General features: G+C 37.3%; 1 protein-coding gene across 7 annotated transcripts in view; it reads right to left on the bottom strand.

Moving 5' to 3' along the window:
• SOX6 (SRY-box transcription factor 6) overlaps window positions 1-20,723 on the bottom strand; it is a 378,453-nt gene that overhangs the window by 346,031 nt on the left and 11,699 nt on the right. The window contains exon 1 of one of the 7 annotated variants that reach the window (XM_061380139.1): window positions 181-199. The exons of the other annotated variants lie outside the window; for them this stretch is intronic. The gene's annotated coding sequence lies outside the window, so the exon portion shown is untranslated. Of the gene's footprint in view, window positions 1-180; window positions 200-20,723 lie in introns of those variants that run through there. 7 annotated transcript variants of the gene reach the window in all.

The following is a 20,723-nucleotide window of genomic DNA, read 5'->3' as shown; positions in this document are numbered from 1 at the left end:
TCCTGTACCTTCATACAGGAGCTTACATGCCCCTGTATTATTATGTTACTGATCTGACACTAATTGGGTTTTTTGGCTCAGCTCTGAAACAAACTGTTATCTAACAACAAACCTAGCATTTCCTTCAATATCACACACATTCATGTGCCCACTCATACACAGATTTTAATATATAAGTACTATATAGAATCACAGAATCAACAAGGTTGGAAAAGACCTTTAAGATCATCAAGTCAAATCGTTGCTCAGCACTGTCAACTACACTACTAACCCATGTCACTGAGGGCCTCATCTACACAGTCTGCGAACACCTCCAGACGGTGACTCCACGACTGCCCTGGGCAGCCTGTTCCACTGCCTGAGCACCCTTTGGGGAAGGAATTACTCCCAATCTCCAGCCTAAATATTCCCTGGCACAGCTTGAGGCTGTTTCCTCTGGTCCTGTCCCTTGTTCCTTGTGAGCAGAGACCAGCCCCCTCATGGCTCCATCCTCCTCTCAAGCAGTTGTAGGGAGCAATAAGATCCCCCCTGAGCCTTCTCCAGACTAAACAACCCCAGTTCTCTCAGCCGTTCCTCATAAGATGTGCTCTCCAGGCCCTTCACCAGCTCTGTTGCCCTTCTCTGGCCCCACCCCAGCACCTCAATGTCTCTCTTGTAGTGAGGGGCTCAGATCTGATACACCTTTCTAGGGAAACAGATCCACTCCATCCAAAAATATATGAAAACGATGACAGACAACTGTTGCATTCAGTCCTTCTGTACTATATAAGATTCAGACTGGAGCGGTCCTGTATTGTTCCTATTTGACTGTCCCACATCACACCAAGTTACAGGCATTAATGGCTAGTTTCATAAATAAACCTTATTTTCCACCTAACAAAAGGAACTGGCAGTTTGGACTAAAATTTCAAAATGATCATGAAAATCTGGAAGAAAGCCAATGGATTCTTCGTTCAAAAACTGCAAAGCGTTTCTCACTAATGTATCTTACCCCCTTTCACATAAGTGTTGCTCTTAGGTCTCAATTATGTTTCCTCAATAGTAATGAAAGTATATGCTACCACAACAACTGTGTCCACCTGGAAGAGCCATCTGTGAAAAGTGAGACCAAATCAGAGGCTTAGCCTTTGGATTTTATTTGTATAAATAATCTGTAGCGTCTATAACCTAAATAGCATGCATAAACTATTAATTAATTCCACTAATTCAGGTAGCATACCCATTGACTTGAGGAAGTTTCAGACTTTGGTCAGTGTAAGAAATTACATTACATCCTGATGATGATGGAAAAAGGAAGGAAAAACCTTTGTACCTACCGAATCGAGCTGTTGTGATCTCAAATCAGTTGTTCTGCACGTACGGATATAATGACAGGAAAAAAAGTAATTATAATTAGGTGTCTATTTTGATTTTTCTCTTCATAGTATCCGTACTGAATGTCACTTGATTTTAACAAACTATAAGCCATTTCAAGCAGGCACTGCATATCCTTGCAGCTACCAGTCTACTTGGAGTCTCTAGTTTATTTCAACAAAATTTTCTTGTGCAAGCAACTAAACATTTTTAAGATTAAAAAAAAACAAACAAAAAATCAACAAACATTTAAACAGGATGGTGATAAACCAGAAAGGCAAAACAAAGAGATCACTGATCTGAGCAATGTATTAACTGGTTTTGAGTGAGGAAAACAGAGAAAAATATCTCAAAGAAAAGAAAAAGGAAGAAAAGGAAATCAGTGAGGCCCAGCTCAATTAATGGTCTCATTTTGTAATTGGAACTACACTACAGTTGAGTCATGAGCCCAAAAAAACCTTACTTGGTTTTAGTGGGACTCCAAGATGTGCCTAAGGGCCTGTAACAGATAAGGAGAACATTCATGAAGATCAAGTCTTTCATTTTCAGCAGATGTCTGTATTGAAATTAAATTTCTATAACTAAGATGCCCCATTTGCCTCTCTTACTTGCCTGGAAATTTTCACTAACATCAACTTCATTGGCAGCAATAAAGCTACTCTCACACTCTATCATTACCAAGGAATTGATAAATTCTTATCAGAGAATATTCACACCACTTCACTTCAGATGTCTAGTGTAAATGCCTAAATTAGGAGCTAGGGCTTTCTGCACTCACGTTCCCAGAATCATAAAAGCAATGCAAATAGGAGACCCCCTCTTTCTATTCACTGCATAAAAGAGCCTGAAGTTCAGATAAACTGTGCTTTCTACACAGAGACTATTTTCATCTGTAAGACAACAAAGCTTCTCCAAGAGGAATAAATAAATAAATAAATAAATGATCTCAGGTTAAATAAATGGAATAGTGCTATAAAACAAAATCCAGAACACAAACACAGAGTTCAGAACATGTTTAAGAACTACACTTTGAGAGAAGTTAGTCTTGGAAGTTTCAGTAAATTTTAAATGCAGATTCTCATCATAGGTTCCTCAGGTTATTATGAAGATTCACCAAGGGAGAAATCAGTTAAGTAAAGGAAATTAATTTAATACTGATGGAACAGATCGTGATAATAAATCCATCAACCTAAGGAATGTTTTCCAAGAGACAGCAATGAAAGTCCAAATACTTCATGGAACATTCAAAAATATACTAAAGGTATAAGGTATAAGATAAGAAACCAATATTTTGCAATTGCAGTGATAATAATGAAATATATTAATAGTCGTAGAATATTTTAATCACTTCCATATGTTACAATGGCACAAATGGAAATAAAAATGTTTCTATAAAGTATTGCAATAGTATCCAAATACTAACAAAGTAGTATCCCATCTTATTGCAAATACAAACTCTTTCAATTTCACATGCATACAAAATGCTGTCATTTTTAATCTGTACCAGATTTTCTGCTAGCTACACCAAGAAGTTAATCTAAAACTTTCTAAAAGCTAGTAGCTCCAAAGCCAATACCAGAGTTTCTTCAGTTGTCCAAAGCACATTCAACACTTCTTTGTCTCTGCACTCTTCACAAGACCAAAAACCTATAAAATAGTAACCTGAGTTATCTGTAATTAATCCTTCTTCATGTAGATCTGAAAATAAAAATTAAGGTGATAGCATTACTTTCATATCAAGGCCAACTGTCAGTGCCACTATTTTATATATAGACACTGTTCATAGAAAACTCTTTCAGCAACAGAGCTTTATAAGTTTATTTAAAAAAATAAATAGATTTAAAAGTTAATATGGCAAGATGTAAACTTATTTCTTATTTCCCCTGCTCTATTTGCTCAAGTTAAAGAACTTGGTTCTGTTTGCTTCTGTACCCTGTTGTAATCCACCCTTATCATATATAATGGCAGGTGGTTTCTAATCCATGAGAGACTTCTAGGACAATAACAATGTATTTTAGAGTGCTGAAGTTGCATTTATTGAAAAGTGAAAGTATTTCCAGTCTAGTTCTGCTTCCCACTCCACCTTTGGTCTGATATCACCTTCATTTTTCCAAGCAAACCACTTCTTAAATGCTATGTCTCATTTTATTTTACAGACAGTTTCCAGGAAGCACTAGCATCAAACAAGCTGTGAAACTACACTGAGGGCTCAGACTCAAAAATCTTAGCAAATGGATGTTCACTGTCTCTTGACCTCATAGCAAGCAAGCTTCTACCTTATGTTTCCTGAAAGACCAAATCTTTTTACATCAGAAATACTGAGCACAAAATTACAAAAATCCCTTCTAAGTTTGCATCATATAATGCTCTCTTTAACAAAGACATTATCTGACTGATGCATTTCCTTCTCCATTTGTCTGGCCCAATCTAACAAAGAAAACAAAGCTGGCATAGTAAGTGGGTTTTTTTTCTTCTCCCTGACTGAATGCTGCCTATCCAGTCCAAGAGGAAAAAACGGTTAGACTAACCCCAACCTACTTTTTTCTACTACTTTTGCACATGGGCACCAATTAAAATATTGAATCCCTGAGTTAAATAGGAAACGTCTCATTCAACATTAATGACACCCCCACCATACGTTGCCTAAAAGTTAAAATGCATCTGTTAAAAAAAAAAAAAATTAGTTTTCATAGCAGCAAGCATGTTAATTGTAGTAAAATGAACAATACTGAAATTGTTTGAAGATGGAATTAAATTTCATGAAATTCACAAACAAACCCCTTTTAGAAAGTAACAACAGTTTTTTGAACATTAAAGAGAAGCTCATTATATCGAGACAACTCCAATGTAAAAGGCAACCCGACTTCAATCACTGCATATCTGCATGTTAATGAACTTGCTGTGTGCAGCAGGGACTGAGAAGAGTAAGTAATGGGAAGACTGTCTTAAAGCATACAGTACACTTAAAAAAAAAACATGCCACCTTTAATCAATGAAACACCTTTTCATTCGTACCTTAATAGCAACTGAAATGATTTCAAACGTATCACAAAGGGAAGATGATACTTAGTAAAGGTTTCTTTAAGACATAACATTTCTTGCACATTCTTTCAGCATTCACATACTGTCAGCATCACTGTGGCAAAGACTTTCAAGTTTCAGCAGACAGATACCGCCCAGTACAAAGTCTTTGTCATAATAATTTCATTGCAGCCCCCTGATCAAACATCTAGACAAATCTGAGACTGAAAAGTGAGAGCTAACCAGTGACCTTTGATTAGAACCACAAGCACCAGTTTTAATAAAATGCCTCATTCACTGCCTTCCCCTGCCAACAAGGAAGGTGTGTTTGAGACTGGAAAACGTAGTCAATATACCCTTTAAATCCATATAATGATTCCTATTATTCACAGTTAGAATTTGTGACTGTAGCAAGTGAAACATGGACATCTTAAAATAGCTAAATGAAAGCACACTAACAACATTCTACCTTTAAAATATATTCAGGAGCCTGCCTCTGCCTTCCTGTTGCCTGCTGCTGGCTTTCTTGTCTTGCTGATCATATTGTAATAGGCTTGGCTTTTTTCCCCCCACAAACCTTCATTCACACAATGTTTGGTTTATCACTGTTTCTCAAAATCTATTACTGTTGGCAAAGTTCAGTTTTAAGGGGCCTTTAAATTTGTACTTAAGTAACAGTGCCCCATTCAAATACACATTTATAAAGCCGCCTTTTTGTATATTATACATTAATATTTATATATTAATTTTTGAAAATTCAACTAATTTCTGGAGCTGAATATCCTATCAGACTTTGAAGCAAGGTTGTAAAAAGACTTTGCAAACTTGAGTAACTTGAGTAGCTGTTCAACACATGTTTTTGCTTACAGATATCCAACTTGCTGGTCTCTAATACAGAGATTCAAGGAAATACAGTTAAAATCCATTATATGTATTTGTGCTTTAGCATATCAGGCAAGAGGACAGAAAGGGGGTCTTATCACATTTCCCACTTGAAAAGCTAAAGTCTGAAGCAGGGTAATAAATATTCAAATGACTTTGCACCACTGAGCTACCATATCAAGCTAATGATCTGTAGTCTGGAGCTCTATAAAAAGAAAGCTTACTGCCTGCCGTCACCTAGAGGTGTTGCTGTAAACACTGTGGGGGGATATTCTCCTCTCAGTGTGTGTGCATGTAACTACACTTAATGTTGTTTTCAAGACAGAATATATTGCTGAGTCGTAAAACAGAAAGACAGGATGAAAAAATGCAGAAAAATGCAAGGACAAAATGAATTAAAAGAAAGTTTCTGGAGGTTTAACTTGCTTCTTCACTGTGCTATGAAGGAGTGGGTTTGTATTTCAGGCCTTACTTGCATAGCCATAAATAAGAGATACAGATGTTCGGTTATGGTGGGAGCTCATGGCTAGTTAACTATGAGCAAGATGGCTGAACTCCATGACCTGCCAGAATCTGCTGTAATCTTGAATTCACTGTAACAAAACAACTGATGTTATAAAGTGGCGTGGCCCACTGCATAAGAGAGCAGTCCCCTTCAGGCAGGAAGAAAACAGGAATAAACGACAGATTTGTTATGAACAGTCTGCATCCTCGCTAGAGCATGAATCAAGTAGACATATGCTCCATCAAAAGCCATGGAGAAAAGGCAGATCCAAGCATATAAAGAACTATTTCTAACTGCATATGTAATGGTATAAAAAGTCTTATCTTTATTACAAAATATTGCATAAGAAAAAGAAAGAGAGATGGTCTGCAATTTAAGCACAGGCCTGGAAATGAGCCATATCTTCCAAGTTCAAATTCTGGCTAGGACCCAAACCATCTTGAAACCTTCCTGCTTCAGTTTCCCAACTGGAAAAGTGAGAATAAACATACTTGCCTACAGTATTTCTCTCCTAAGAATGGAGGATTAATTAAACAGTGTACTAGCATCCTGTCTATTTGGAAGTTCTAATGTCCCTTATCCTCTCTAAACAAACATAAAAGGCAAATAGCAGTTGTACATTCTCTCCTACATACAACAACTTTCTAACCTAGACATGGTTAGATAGGGGATTCAGAGGAAAAGAGAAAACTGCATGCAAAAGTTATATAGACTCAAAAGTAAAGCTTCTCCAAGGTCCACATTTACTTTCTTCTGAATCTTACTCTTACAAGAGCACTAACATTCTTTTAAGCCTGGAGGAACATGCCTGTCATCAGAAGCCCTCAGGTACCTCTCATGAAAGCCAGCCGTTTTCAATGACAAGTAACACGGAACTGAATAGCAAGAGAGGGTGAAACAACCTGTCCCTCTCCCAGCATGGTAACATCCTGCTTTTTGATCTTATAGGTTGCAGAGCAATGTCTGCTGGTCCATAGATGCCTATGGTACATTCTTGCCTAGCATATATAACAAGCATTGCCTTGTCAGTTCTTTGGGCTTTGTAATCAGTTGGAAGAGGCAAATTTCTGTTCACCTACAAAAATAATACGTTATCAGATACTAACTTTTGACCTATTATGACTCCATCAGGGCTGAACTAAATTTTGCTCAGCAGCCATTCAAAGTCTAAGACCTGAAGCAACCACAGTTTCTCCCATACCAGGATACAGCTAAAGATCCTGTTCAGACTCAGTTCTGGAAGTTGATGTATGCAGGTTTTTGCAACTTCCTTCCAGGACCTGTCTCCAGTATTGCCAGCATCTCTGGCAGCTCCAAAAATGGGAACCCTTAAGTGGCCATTCTCCATTGACTTAATTTCTAAACTGTTCACGCACACATCTAGCTCATGTGCAACATATATGCAAACGTTTTGCAACTACAGAATCAGCATCACAGAATTTGATTCTGTTTTTCTCAAGGCCTGGCTGACCCTGATAATGCAGTACAGGTTTAACATTTTGATTCTTTATGTATTTACTAAAGCAAAACTAAACGGCTGAGAAGAAGAGAAGGCTGCGTGGAGACCTCATAGCAGCCTTCCAGTCTCTGAAGGGGGCCTATAGGGATGCTGGGGATGGACTCTTCAATTAGGGACTGTAGTGGTAGGACAAGGGGTAATGGGTTAAAACTTAAAACAGGGGAAGTTTAGATTGGATATAAGGAGGAAATTCTTTCCTGTTAGGGTGGTGAGGCACTGGAATAGGTTGTCCAGGGAGGTTGTGAATGCTCCATCCCTGGCAGTGTTCAAGGCCAGGCTGGACGAGGCCTTGGGTGATATGGTTTAGAGCGAGGTGTCCCTGCCCATGGCAGGGGGGTTGGAACTTGATGATCTTAAGGTCCTTTCCAACCCTAACTATTCTATGATTCTATGAAAGAAGAAACTTTATCAGCTTCTACTGGTGCTTTCCTGGTGCTATTTATGCATTTTAAGCATAAAAGAAGAGACAGAGGCAACTTCTCAGAAGTGTTTTAATTACTGTGGAGTCTAACAAAAGCCAGGAAAATCAAGAGCTCTCTGTCTAAAGCTGCCAAGGAATACTGTCTGTCTGTGTTCACAACACACCTTTAATGACTTGGTACTTCTCATTTTCATTCTGTAACAGGAAAAGCTAATGGCAGACTAAACTATCAGAAGGTTAAATTTCTTAGTTTTTGATATATGGGATCCATGCAATCACAGATTTTAAATATGTTTTAGATTTAGAACAGAATTAGTCTTTGTTTCCTCTAGTTAATTAAAAAAATTGCTTAATGTACGTTCACATGCTAGATATTTTTTAACTTTTCAGTTGCAGACAACCAAATATAATTGCTGGTGCAATACAATATAATACCATTATTTGTTTCTTTGTTGGAACTGCCTGGCCTTTACATGAATATTGCCACCAAAATGGAGCAAACCAGGCTGTTAAGCATTAGCCCTAAGTTAAGTGGTAACATGATCTATTTAGTGGCACACTTATCAAGTCAATTCTACTGAAATTGAAATAGTAGCTGTTCAGCAAACTCCAGGCAATCTATGCAGGAAATTGAGAGGGCTCTAGACCTTCCTATAATGAGAAAATTTTTTACAAGTCCTCCCTAAGCAGTTTCCTATTCTGAAGTACAGTAACTTCTCTAACAGTCAAGGGGGGCAGGGGAAGAGAACATAATGAAGCTGCAAGAAGGAAAACATTGCCAGGATAGATACAGTGCACATACAAAGGTAAGCATCATTACTTGAATGTATCAGAGTCCTTAGGCATTGTGATTGCAAACTAAATGAAAGGATATTCTGTACAAAATACTAAAATAGTTAATGGATTCCTAATAGTCCATATTGTTTCCTAATTTTTTTTTTAAAAACACAGGTTTACATCATAACTTTTAAATCATGGAAGAAAGGGAGAGAAATCTATCCACAATCTTACATTCCCTAGGGCATGAAAACTATTGATCGACAAACAGTTTAGCTAAACAGATTTTGTCATGTACCTTTGTAATCACTTAAAATCTCTGCAAGACCAAGCTCTACTACCCAGATTTTTCTTTTATTTTCTATACTTTAAATGTTGTGATTTGAGATTATAGACCTAAAAGGATAATTTTGTATTCCACTGTTGCCACCTGTCAATGAGTATTTCCTAAACATAGTACCACCATTCCCATAGCTTCACACATCAGTATGAAGTATATACTGTATAAAGGGTTGAGTTTTCATTCTAAATTAGCTGCCTTTGAAGGTTCAGCCATAAAGATTTTGATTTGCTGATAGGTGTGTTGCAATGTAGGGAAACCAAAGAAGAAGTCAAGCAGCGTCATGCAAATGAACCAAGATCATTATGCCTGGTCAAAGCTATCCTACAGCTAGTTTTGGTCAATTAGTATAGCATACATAGCATACTCCACTGCAATATAAACTCCAGGACTGACCCTATAAGGTTTTAGTTAACAAAACAGTCCCAAAATAATTCAATTACCTGTTTACCTGAGCAATGACCTCAGAATCATACCTCTTATTCCTCGCTATATGAAAAAAAAAAAAAAAACAAAACCACACTGTTAAGAAAGAGGTACGTTCTTTATGTACTTTTTCTCATGCCTGACAGTATTAAATATATAGCACAAATTAGGTTGCTGTCCTGTTTATCACTAAACTGTATTGTTCAACTTTCTCATTGTGGGGGTTTTTTTACCAGAAAAGTATTACCCTATTGTACGTATTTTCATTTTTAATAGATGATTCACTTGCTTGGTACTAAATGGAACAAATGCCTCAGTAACGTAATCAAAAATATGCAGCATGTGTTTCCAAAATTAATTTTGATATTTCCTGTCACTAAACTTGCCTCATCAGAGCATAATAGTAATTTTATAGTTGTAGCAATGCTGATTTCATCACATAAGAATCTACAGGAACATTTGAAGTTGCACATGTTCAAGAATTTATATTTTTTTGTCCTGAACAGCCACACAGCAAGTTAGTTTCAAATTCCTACCATCTTCCCTTTAAGTCAGAGAGAAGCTGGATTCAGAATTCCAAGTAAAAACAGTTGAAATTGCAACCTATACACAGTTACAGTTTCTCTCTCACAAAAAGACTCAAGTCTCCAGAATCACTATTGTGGTTCTGCTTTCCATTTAAATTGCTTTCTTACCATTTAAAATGTATCTTGATCCTTTTACGTAATTAGGCAATCAGTAAAAAAAGAATTTGGGCTATTACAATTATTGTTCAAGGCTTAATTTATATATGCACTGCAGGGGCTATACTGAGAACTTATTTCATAGAAGTCCTTTTCCTCCTCTTCCACACAACATTTTTCAGCAAATAAGCAGTTGCACGAAAATGTTAACATATGGCAGTATTTTTGGAACTGCTGTAGAAATTAAAGGCAATAAAAATTGCCTTGGACAAGAAAGGACAAATAGGCCAAACCAAATAATTATTCTTGCAGCTTTCTTTAACCACTAACCCCATTTTATATGCAGTTTCCGATTTCTCGTATTAAATCTGATCATATATATTTAATTCCATTCTTAAAAATTTCAGTAGACAACTTCAGTGCTAACCTACAACTGCCCTGTCAGAAAATCTTTGATGTCACAGCATAATAGCTCCTGAAAGAACAGCACTAATACTTAATGTAACATGAAACCAGGGCCCTGCAGTGGGGCTGTCTGCTGTCAGGAACAAACAGTTTCACTGCTGTTCCCCAGAAGTGACAAGATTGAGAACTAACGGCAGCACCTCCTCAGTGCTACAGGAGACCTGTGCACCAGTGTCACTGGCAAATCCCATTTCATCATTTTAAATGTATCACCATTACTAAAAAAAAACAATAATCCCAAACACTAAATAAAAATGCCCAGCATTGCAGCCATAGTTCATCTGAGACGTTCTCTTCTTCTGTTGTACATACAACTGTTCTGATGTGAAGATGAATTATTCCTATGCTGCAAACGGTAAAACAGGAATACACATTCATATGGAATTTCTTTAAATTTCATAGCTGGTAAATAAAAAATATTTCTGTTGACCAATGCAGCCTAAATTATTTTCCTGAATTTATTATTTTTGTTGTTATGACCTTTGAATCTCTTTTAACTTTTAAAAGTATTGCTAGATGGCTTTCAGGAGAAAACATGAAATACTTTTCTATGTTGCTAACACAGGTGATTACAGGCCTGCCCGTGAACTCAGTATCAGATTTTGACTAATGAAAACCATTGCATCTGACAGAGATCACCGGAGAGATCAGATTCTAAAATCATACATGGGCCCTTTTCTGAATGGTACTGAATGTCACTTGCTCAGTGCCCCTTACAATATAGCTACAGGCTCTCACAGGAGGTATAAAATACAGAATCGGGCCCCATATGTCTCTGCTTTGCACTCCTTATTTTTACCTCTTTTGAAACATTTTTAGGATTCATGTGGAACATTGCCTTAGGTCAAAATATATTATCATACATGAGAGTACCAAGCTCCCATGGAAATCAGCTTCATTGCTGCATTTACTTTCTTTCTTGGAAAGCTGACTAGCCTATTTTATAAACTAGCAATAGCTGTATTTTTAAAGTTTATAAAACCTGGCCTCTGGCTAACTTGTAAACATGGGATATATTATCCTTTTGTTTGTAAAGCTTAATCCTACAACTGTCAAGCTGAATAAACCTTTAGAATAATAGTAAAAATACAAAAAACCCAGTCATCATTAACAGAAAATTGACATCATATTGAGATATAAATGTCAGTGGCACAATTTTTGATGTGTTTGGTAGTACATATAGAACTGGGAACATTTTTATCATTCAAATTTCTCAAAAGCATTCTTGGGCCATCTAATTTTAAAAGTCATGAAGTGATAAATGTTTTTAGAAGTATTTATGCTTAACCATCCTCCTTCAATGAATCTCTGGTACTTGGCAAAAAATAATTCATAGTGTTTTAATCATGTAGGACCTTACTGACACTGAATTGGAAATTAGATTCTTTGTGTAGATTCAGAGCACACATCCACACAGCAGCATTAAAAGGTCTCTGCTCATATATTTGCAACTCTTACCATTTGTTCCCAGAACACACTTAAATATGATAACCATGGTGCAAACACTGAGTTAAGAGACATGCTTTATACCTTATAGTCTAAGTAGATTACACAAGAGGAAAGAAGAATACTGTGAGTAAAACAGTGTATCTGTAATCACGGTCTGTGGCAGCACCAAAACAATACGTAATGGCAATTTCTCCTACCTCCCCATTCAGAGCCCTAAGTACAGGCACCCACCACTTCCTGAGCTACATGACAGGCATGTGTTGTTCTATTATGAATGCAACTAGAATTGTTCAAAAAGCCACTGCTCTCCCTGTTAAGAACTTACCATCCCTCCACTTAGACATTACATGGTTTGAGCTGTGGTTTCAACTCTCTTTGCCACACAGTGACATTACATTCGAAGCATTCACACAGTCATTTACTGCACCTCAGCTGAGAGGCAGGAAAGAAGAGCTAAACATATGATTTCTTCTGTCCCTCCAGCTAGACATGCAACAACATGCCTGTCTACACTCTAATCTAAGGTATATATATACACTTTACCTCAGCTATTTTAAAGACGGAAAACAAAGACAAAGAATCAAGATTTAAACTAGCACTTAATTGTACTCCTATTCCATCTTGGTGGGCACAAGCAAAAAAAACTCTTAAAGAGACAAAGAAATTCTCTTTCCTCACTGGTTTGAAAAGACCAGGGTTTGTCCCCACTGAGGAGAAACTGCACCCGTCACCTTTGCCTGTGATATCTCGGATTTTGCCAAGTTGTTTGGGTTTTTTTAATTCAGTTTGATCAGTAGATCCTTTATGATTCTTGGTCATTAATTTGCAGACAAATATGTAGCTAAAAATTGAAAAACATTATTGCGAATAATCACAGAAACCAGAAAAATATTGTCTAGCATCTATAATTGTAACACCATTGAGGTAGTGCCAATATTATGCTTTGTAACAGAACAGGTGAGAGGAGGAAGAAAACAATTACAATCATTACCTTACGTGTCCAAGACATTTTGATTCAAGACCAAATATCTGACAGAACTGCCTAGAGATCTCAGTTCAGATAAAGCCCACTGCTAATTATTGCCTGAAGAACACTCTTTGGGAATGAAGAAAAAAAAAAGCTGGTAGAAAGCAAAGAGAACTTGGGAACAGAAAAAGTCATTATAAGCAAATACAACTTATCTTTAGAACTTGATATACTAATTGTACATACACATTATTAATTTCTGCAGATAAACAACATAGTTCTAAACAAGGAAAGAACTAAAATCTGGGTCACACATTGGCTGCCTGATCAAAAATCTTAGCAATTTCATATTAAACATAAGTTGATTATAAAGAACATTTATTTAGTATCAGTAATTATGTAACATGAGCCATTCCCTCTAAAGATTATCCATAGCCTTCTAGACAAAACAAGCCCCAGAAGTTTTTAATCCTGACTACGTTGCGGGCTGACCATGAAACAAAGGAGCAGGCCACTGAGGAAATTCATAAGCCAAAAGAACATATAAACCAGCACTAGTGAATAAGGATTAAGTCCTCCAAAGTGCTAAGCACATTGGCTCCAGTCCAATAAAATACTGAACTTACATGCTGAATTTTAAGCATATACATAGTCCCATTCCCATTGAGATTTAGAGCTTTAAAGCTCAGCATGTGCTTATATACTCTGTTGAACTACTACCAGAGCACTTGGTATCTTCCAGGACTTGAACCCTGAATATTATCAGCTGGACCTGAAAGAGCTCAAGCAAATTAATTTTCTACCTGCCTTAGTCAATAACTCTGAACTTTATTCTAAACACGTGAACCTTTCAGAGATTATGAGTTCAGATTACCATTCTTCCACAACCACAAGCAGAAGAATGAAGGCTAAGCAGCTATTCCTGTGGTACACTGCAGCATTATCTCTTGGTTTGGGTGTCCAAAAACAAAACCCCAAAGATTTTCCTTTAGGCCAAGAAAAAGGACCAAAGCCCATCTTGGCTGAGAAAAAAAACGTGCTGCTGAATTCAGTTGTAAGAATCTTCATTATTGGGAATTAATGCCAACTATCCAATTCATCATTGCTCTTTAATACAAAAACTGTAATAAGAGACAAACTGCTCTTCACACATCTCATCATATTTGCTACAGCTCCAGCACCACCGAACAGGCAGTCTGTGGCTATTAATTACTTCTGGCAAATGGGAATCTTTTACCCAGCAGTTGCCTTTACCACAGTTCTGGAATTCACCACAAGGAGACTGAGGCCAAGTGTGACCTATGAAAACTGGTGTGACACCAAGCATGCTTTCAGGCAAGCAAAATAGCAGAAGAACAAAAATGCAAATAAATAATTTCTCACATCAAAGTAGTAATGGCTGGCGTTGAACAGCCTTTTATCTGTGTGCAAAAGGGGTTGTTTGTTTTATGTGGTTTATGTTCTGCCTTTTTTCATATTTTTATTTCAGGGCCCTATTCATCGCAGAAAAACTAACATATTGAATACTTTTAAACACAAGTAAAGGTATTTTATTAGAATTTGAATTCTTAAAAAAGCTGAATAAGATGCTGATACATTAATCAAGTGAGAATTTGCACAAAGAAACTTAAAGGAAATAGAAAGAATCACATGCATCTTCATGTTTGAAACAAGGTTCAAAACAAACAGCGTAAAACTATTTTATGTAGTGGCTACTGTGCCTCATTTGGACAAGTATATTGCCTTATAGCACAGAAATGAAATGGTGAACAGGTATAACCAGTAATAGAGTGACCTTTATACTGGACACTCAACTGCCACAATGTACCAGCTTTATGTAGACAGAACATTGCTATGGGAAACCCTGGTCTACAGCATTCACCAAGAAAAAGAGCTGACATGCACTGTGGCATAGGTTTATGTGCTCAAGAATTCCAATCAAGCCACAGTAATGGTTGACCCTACTAACTGGGGACATGCCCTTCCCTGGAAGTTTCAGTGGCTCAATGCTTTTTACAATAAAGCTTCATATTTCTTGTATTTTTGCCCTGGCTCCCTATTTGTTACCCCTACAACACAACTAGCAGGCCATCCTCCATCACACTTATTTAAACGTGGTGCAGCAGGCCCAGAACAGCCTAGCATGCACAAATGGAAGACTCCAGGCCATGGTCTAGTTTGTCTAAAATAACTGTCTATCATGTCCAAAAAAGAAATAAATAACCAAAACGCTCACACTGAAAGTACAAGAACTGCACAACTTTCTGGAAAGCTGAGAACATAGGAAAACTATTTTTCCCTTTTACATAAAATATTCCCCCTTCTGGAGGTTATACATCCCAGTTGTCAACAGATGTTCAGTCAGTACTCCCACTCTAAGCTCAATTAATATCCCAACTGATTATGAGTGACAAAAATGCTGATTTTGGTGTCCCATCCTCAGTTTCGTAGAAAGTAGAAGAGTACAGGAGAAGGAGAAAAATAAAGTCACTAAGGTATGCCTTGAAAGGCTACATCCACCAATGCAGATCTGCCCCCACACATCCAATTTTTTTTTCAGTGTCTCTGGTTCTCACCTACCCTTTTTCTTCCTTCCCCCCTCCCCCCCCCCCATTTCCTTTCATTCATGCATTCTCCCTCCCTTCTTATCCACGGAAACTGACTACTGCAGGTTCTAAAGCATCTATTTAATTTCTGCTTTGCTTTTAGCTAGCTTCAAACCTTCATTGCTAACAAGATCAAAAAGACATGAAATACAATTTCATTTCACATTCAACATTCAGACCACAAATTGGTGTGCAAGAGTATTGGGATTACTAATTTATACTGATCATTCAGAATCTCTAAACCCTTTCAACAATATTTGCTATCAATCATTTTTTGGAAGGAGCAGTAAAACACATAAATGTTTAAGATTCATGCTAGGTATTCACACGCTGTTCATATAAAATAATATTTCTAACCACTTGCTAAAAAAATACCAATGAATAACCAAACTGATCCACTCAAACTGATCCACTTTTTCTCAGACAGCAAGTATAGATAACCTGACTCTCAAAGTATTTGTCATGAACAACTTGATAACCAACAGAAAAGGAATATGGAGTTCAGACTTGAACATATTAAGCACTAGAGGGGACTTTTTTTGACCACTGCATGTTACCTTCTTAAAAAGGTACCATTACACCATCTATATAGAGAATGTTAATAGTTTAAATATATCAAGATATTACCAAATACTGACTACAGAAATTCTATATGCATGATCAAGAGCAGTAAGAGCATTAAAGTTACTATTCAGTTCAACACATTTCCTCTTCCCTGCCATCTTTATCCTTTCATATCCCCTCCCCTCCTCTTCCTCTCCCTTTGTTTTTTCATCCCTTCTTTTCTCCCACACATTCAAGAAGGGCTGATTCAATACAGTGTGGCATCATCAGAGACCAGCAACAGCTGCCACTCCAGCTACAGCAGTGAGTGGATTTAAAAAAACCAAGGGATAGCTTAAAAGTTTGGGAAAGCTGTTTAAAGTGAATATGTAATAACTCTACTGAGGATTTGGACTTTTAGCTACACTCAATAGGGGTTCTTCATTACCTACTTGTGGGAATGCCACTTGTCTGTGATGAGGTCACAGCCTCCTGGCGATAAAGTCCATATGTGCTGTTTAGCCCAGTCAGCTGAAAACAAACTAGCAGATGCCACGCTGATTTGCATCTAGTTGCTATTGATACTAAAGAGACAATATGTGAAAGACAGGAAATATCATGCAGGAGCCACTCTTAGACAACATGAGGGGAAACGAGCATTCACCTTCTTTATCTAATTATCCCATGCTGAATTACTGAAATAGAAAGTCTGCCAGGAAAGGAATGGAGCAATCAGAAACAACTTGGGGCTGGATTTACTGGTCTCTTACTAGTTATTTGTTATCATAGGCATTTCTGTGCCACTTCAACTAAGGTGGGAAAAAAACAAAAACAAACATCAGAAGTAGAACTGGCAACAGCTCACGCCTTGAAGTTTTCACTTCTTTGAGAAATCTCCCTTACATATGATTCATCAAAACCATTTCCTCCTGTCCTTTTTGGTTATATGAGACAATACACTTATATCATGAAAAAATTAATCCAGCCTGTCCAAGAGAGGGTTTCATAAATTAGAAACTCCAGTTAATCCTCACTAATTACTCTTTAGGCCCCTCAACTACCTTCTCTCTCCTATCAACCTTTCCTCTTTCCCTGAATAGAGTATGTGACATAGCATTCAAAACCTTTCACTTTTACACCATGACTTTGGGTCTGTAATTTGATCCCCTTCCATCACAGTGTTGTGCAATGGTGTTTTCAAATCAACCGCTAGTGGACACACCCATTCAACCCATAAAATGTGTGACAGTGTATCTGCACTAAAATACAGAGTGGTGTATCTCCACAACCGTCACTAGTCAGAATTTTTGTTACATTCTTAAAATAAACATTACAGATTGTATCATTATTGTTTAGAGGCAATGGTGAAGGTCAAAATAATAAGAGTTTTCACCAACTGAAGAAAAAAAGGAATCACAAGGAAAGGCTGCATACACAAGCCAGAATTTTTTTGGCTTTCACCAAAGGCTGAGTGAAGATCAGCAAAGCAGGGAACAAAGACTCACTTCACTACTCGAATACTCACTAGACATAGTCCCTTTAAGTCTAGGTTGAGCATGTGGGTGAGCATAAAGACACACCTGAATTGATTCCACCATGTCTATCTGAGTTAATATACAGAGGCAGTGAAGTGTGCAAACTTAAAGGGATTGTTGTGCCTACTGGCAGCTACCTGAAACTTGCCATATCTCAGGAGCATCATGCAAATGGTGCCGAAGCCCAAAGGCATGATAGCACATAAACTAACATATCCCTGACCTGTGTAAGTCATTCTTGAAGAATAAAGGGAACCTGTGATTATTTACCTGCAGCAACAACAACTTTGAAGCAGAAAGGCTAATGGCCTAATCTGCTCTCCAAATCCAAAGTGGCCAGATGCCAGAATGGCTAATATTAGCACATTCTTACACCTTAAGGCAGCAAAGTGATTGTCCACTCAGTACTTTAAATCTAGGCATATCTTCTAGCATAAAGACATTCCTTTTCAATCTGGCAGGTATGCCGACACATTTGTAACTTGGGGTATTCTAAGAGGGATCAAAATACATAAATAACACCACTAAGAACAGCACAAAATATCTGTTGTACTACTGCTCAGCAGAAACAAGAGTAAGTTTTATCTTACTCCTTTTTCTAGAACATTAGGTGGCAATACCTCTTTCTTGATCTCTTTTGTTTCACGTTTTTCCATCTCACTACACTTCTCTAAACTTACTCTTCACAGCCTGTGTAGCTGTCATCTCATCCCAACACCAGTTAACTATCTTCTAGCTCATTAAATCAAGATAAAAAGCTGATTATATCTAACTTCTTTTGAAATAAATGAAAAGATTCCATTGTTACTTTCAAAGACGAATACCATAGTTACCATAATTTCTATGTGGAAAGAATGGACAATATAATGGGAACCAGGGCCTATACAAGGTAACCAGAAAATGTGAAAAGGTTTTCCTAGAATTTGTCTTTGATCCTTGGGGTAAGCAATGAGAACAGATACAGATAGCAGAATGTAATAATATACACATGTAAATCAGAGGCGAATACAAAATCTCAATCATAGGCACTACCATAACAAAAATACTACTAAAAATAGGTTGAAACACGTCTACTTATGTAAATAAAAAAAAATCATGCACACATCTAATTATATTTGGACTACAGGTTGAATAAAGTACATTCTTCATGTAGTGGCCTACATGAATCCCTCAGCAGAAGAAAAATATGAAAGGATCTGCAGGAATATAATCTGCCTTTGGCAGATCAGGTGTGACTGAAAGAAAAAAATGTACAGCTACAACCTCCACCATTATAGTAAGTCAGCCGTCAGAATCTCCACACACTGCACATACTGTACCAGAAGACCCACTGTAAGATCAGAAATGGAAAGACAGTTGGTCTAATATGTAGTTTATGTGAGATGAATTCCTGTTAATGTCATCCTAAAGCCACAAGCAACATCATGTAGATAAGCCTGATTCCACTCTAACTGAAGCCAAGTTATTTTCTACAGTGAATCCAATGCAAACAGGGCCTTCACATGCAATCCCCCACCCCTCTCAGCATCATCACAGAAAGGTTGTTCCATTGAATCCAGAAGGAACTGCATTGCGTCCTAAGGAATGCACCTGTGGCTGCGGCAAAATGGCACTCTTCCACTTAAGTAAATGGAGTTACAGTTTATACCGGCAGAGAATCTATCAAATACCAAAACATTCTTCTGAAATAGCTCAATACTCAAATACCATATATATTAAATCCTTCAAAATGTTAATTCTAATAATAACAAACTAGTTAGGCATATGGCACCCCTCTTATCCAGAAAGCTCCCAAAATGTAATTCATTATCTACTCCAATAGCTGGATTTGGTACTTCTGAAGTAAAATGCTGCAAGTGTCCTTAGCACACTACTCTACCACACCGAGGAAAGGACGTGAGGATTAACTGAGCCAGTTAGAACTGTGAGAAGAATGTAGATGGGCAACTACGTCCTATCTCAGCTGGAATTAAGCCATGACATTGAGGTTAACCCCCCCTACTCATGCAAAAATACCATGGGTTTTTACTAACCACAAATGATCAGGAACTCAGTTTAACAAGCCCAACCACAACAATAATACAGATGTAAAAAGCACACAGAACAACCTCAGAAAGTGTGATACTCTAGCTCAAAGTACTCAGGACTTCATACATCAATTGCAATCCAAAACTACACAAAAAAAAAAGGAGTGAGATTGCAAGATTGCTGTAAAACAAGACTTTCACAGTAGAAACATCTGTTTAAATACGAAGACGTCCTAAATGCTCCAACTCAATAGCTTTGGAGCATTAATGTATGGAGTCTGTAGAATGAGTATCTATGAGTAATAAGGAAATTTGCAGCACTAGCTGCCTCCCCCGCACTGGGACACTGACCAATACAGTTTATGAAGTAAACAATTCAACAGCAGCCTTTCTGGAAGAGCTCCTCACCAGGGCAATCTACTCAGGAATTAAAATCACATTTATTCCAGGAAAGAGTATCCAGACAGGGAGAGCCCTACAGTATTTTATATTGATTTTCCCACATCAGTACGTTCTTGGCGTAATATATTAATTCTTACATGGTGTGACAGTTAGCTGGAATGTGTAAACACATACTGTTTCATTAAAAATATAATGTTCCAGCACATGCATTTAATTTGCCATAAAGTATGGTATGTAAGAAATCACACCATCTTCAATAAATCTAAAAAGATAGTGTCATTTTTGTTTCTAATACAAGATATTTCAAGCAAGTAGTAAAATTTCAGTGGTATATGGAAGGGGTCTCAGAGAAACACACAAAAAATACAACTATAAACAAGCCATCATTCTGGTAAGAGGAAATACAAACAACCAGAATAAAAATAGTTGATGCACAAAAGCCATAATGAGGGGGTTGCTCAAAAAATAACTTCTACTTTGAATGGTTTGGATGAAATACAAATTATCCACAGAAAAGTGTGGACTGGCATAAATGTTTGTACAAAATTATAAGTATATTTCTAGAAGTATGCAAGAGACAACCGCTTGCATGCAGCACAACGTCCCAACAACGCTCTGCGTAAGTGCTAGTGCAGAGAGTCCAAACCACTGCATTTTAATTACTATGCAGCCTCAGATATATTGCCTTTGATATGGAAATGTTCTTGTTCTCTCATCTTCACATACGGTCTCATGCACAGAAATCTTTATCTGATTCATAAAAAATAAACTAGAATCCAATCTCAACACCTGACCTCAGTGC

The sequence above is a fragment of the Neopsephotus bourkii genome, unplaced genomic scaffold, assembly GCF_033783945.1.
Source record: "Neopsephotus bourkii isolate Nb327-2 ecotype Australia unplaced genomic scaffold, CSIRO-AGI_Nbou_v1 NB_1792, whole genome shotgun sequence".
In the NCBI taxonomy this organism is placed as follows: Eukaryota; Metazoa; Chordata; class Aves; order Psittaciformes; family Psittacidae; genus Neopsephotus; species Neopsephotus bourkii.
The sequence above is the reverse complement of the archived record's forward strand: the minus strand, read 5'-3'. Positions and strand labels throughout refer to the sequence as shown.